This window comes from Hemiscyllium ocellatum, chromosome 3 (genome assembly GCF_020745735.1).
Source record: "Hemiscyllium ocellatum isolate sHemOce1 chromosome 3, sHemOce1.pat.X.cur, whole genome shotgun sequence".
Classification (NCBI taxonomy): Eukaryota; Metazoa; Chordata; class Chondrichthyes; order Orectolobiformes; family Hemiscylliidae; genus Hemiscyllium; species Hemiscyllium ocellatum.
The window spans coordinates 24,027,445-24,030,024 of record NC_083403.1 but is presented as its reverse complement, the minus strand read 5'-3'; the positions used below and the strand labels follow the sequence as shown (position 1 = coordinate 24,030,024).

Genomic DNA, 2,580 nt, shown 5'->3' with positions numbered 1-2,580 from the left:
GGAAGAACATTTAAAAACAATATGTGATGTGTCAAGGAAGTAAGGAGACCATATGGAATTAAATCACAGGTCATACAGGAAATGTACAGCATGGAAACAGACCCGGTCTAAGCTGACTCGATACCCATCTGCCAGCACTTGGCCCATATTGGTCTAAACCCTTCCTACTCATATACCATCTAGATTTTTTTTAAATGTTGCAATCGTACCAGCCTCCATCACTTCCTTTGGCAGCTCATTCCATACACATACCATCCTCTGCATGAAAACTTGCCCCTTAGATCCCTTTTAAATCTTTTCCCTCTCACCCTAAACCTATGCCCTCTAGTTCTGGACTAGAAGGGGAAAAAAACTGTGTCTATTTACCCTATCCATGCCCCTCATGATTTTATAACTCATCCACGACCCCATTCAATGGTGGGAGAAGCTGGAGAGGCCAAACACTCTACTCCCATTCCTGTACACAGTACTGAGATGATAATTTTTTTAAAAATAGTCAGAAGCAATCCATACTGGAAAATGCCCTTGAGAAGACCTCTGATAATCATTCCCCGTCTGCACTGCATATCTGTCCCCTTGAAAATTTCGCGAACTTCCTTCTGAAAGAATTGATAGAACCTTCTCCAATTTAGGCAGTGCTTTCCGGATCCTGGAGTATTTAAGTATTTTCTCCCCTCTGTTTGTTTTGCAAAACTGTGCAATTAAATGGTGTGCAGAGCCAGTTTACCGAATTAGGGAAGATAGTACATTAGCTTCAATTCAGATGAAAATATTTGTGATTCTGCAATTCTGCCCAGCTGTGGTCTAAGTTTTATTTCAGAAATTAGACATTTTCTTGGGAGATCTGAGTGTCTCGTAGGTTCAGTGTGATGTAGGATGAAGTGTGGTGTAGGGTTAACGCAAAACGAAGGAGCTGAGAATGTGTTGTTGCAATTGTTACCACAGTCCATTGAAATCACTATCAGAGCAGAGAGGAACTATGCAGTGCTATTATTTGGAGATTGACTGCATTCCCCAGTTCACTCTGAGAGTACAAGTTTACTGAAAGGTCGAGTTGCAAAATGACATGAGGCATTGGCATCTTGGTCGTTCAGCAGGCGGGACGACCAATCACCAAGTACAGTATTTGCATATGATACAGCAGAACCCGGTACCGTCGGAGGCGTCATCTGCGTGAAATGAGTCGAAACATTCCGAGTGCGTTGACTTAAATACCGAAAGTGTAGAGTTTCAGTAAAAGCTAAGTCAAAAAGAAAATTAAAAATCAGTCAATACAATTAAAAAGTGTTGAATATATGATGCTTTATATAGCACTTGTACAACCTTTCCCTATTGCCCGGATGATCCTCAGTGGTCTGGGGTGCAGGCTTCAAACCTGTAGCTGTCTAGCGACAGAGTGGTTCAATTCCACCTTTCGGGCGGATTTAGTGATGCAGGTGTAACAATTCAATCTCCTAGACAATTAGGAGGTACGTTTAACTAACGTCCTACTTTTAGGTCACCCACGTTGGAGAAGACCATTTCAGAGGGGTCAACGAAACTGTGTTGTCCAAATATCTCATTTTAGAAGGTCATCTGGAGGAATGAGACCATAGGAGGTAGCATGGGCGATGGGTGAATATCTGTCAATCTTTCAGGATTCAGGCAGTGGAACTCTGGATGAGCTGAGGGTTACAGAGGGTAGAAAATGGGTGGCTGTCCCGGAGAACTCTACACATCTGGAAGTAACAAAAACGCGGGTGAGAATTTCAACAGCAACAAATTTCAGTTTTAGTAGTAATTTTGATATAAATAAATATCCCAAGCTGCTTCACAAAGCACACAAGAAGAAACAGTCACTGATACATACATAGAAAAAGTAAGGCGAGTGATCAGAGGTTAGATCTAAGAGTTGAACTGGTGGGCTTTTAGGGAGGACTTTACATGATGAAAGTCTGTTGCAATGGTCAAGAGGTTTAGTTGTGAAATCCCAAATCTTGCAACAGTTTGAATTTGTTTTTACAATTTGACCTTATAGACAGACACATTCCATGAGATTATCTCTCATTCCTCTAAACTCCAGAGAATATAAACCCGATTTACTCTCATGCCAGGGACCAATCGAGTTAATTGACCTTCATTGTACTGCTTGCAGGGTAAGTGCATCCTTCTTTATACATATGAACTAGAATTCCATACACCAGAGCCTTTCATAATTATATGATGACACTTCTTTACTTGATATTGCCAATTCCCTTGAAGGCCAAAATGCCATTTGCTTTCCTAATTGCTTGCTTTGCCTACATGCCAGCACTTTGTGTTCCTTGTAAAACTACAACCAAGTCTCTCTGAGCATCAACATTCATAAGTTTCACACCTTTCAAACTATATTCTGCTTTTCTATTAAAACATGTATAACCTCATAGTTAACAACATCATACTCCATCTGCCACCTTGTTGCCTACACACTTGTTTATATTCCTTTGCAGTTTCCTTTTCTCCTCCTGTTGTGTATTTTATTCTTTCGTGGGGTGTAGGAATTGCTGGGAAAGCCAACATTTGCTTTCCAGCTCTAATTTGCATTCGAACTGAGCGGCAGTT

The 2,580-nt window shown here is 40.9% G+C and overlaps 1 non-coding gene across 1 annotated transcript; it reads left to right on the top strand.

Moving 5' to 3' along the window:
• The first annotated feature begins 1,334 nt into the window (after nucleotides 1-1,334).
• On the top strand, nucleotides 1,335-1,421 carry trnastop-uca (transfer RNA opal suppressor (anticodon UCA)). Its single transcript has one exon. It is a non-coding gene; the product is annotated as a tRNA-Sec (tRNA).
• The last annotated feature ends 1,159 nt before the right edge of the window (nucleotides 1,422-2,580 follow it).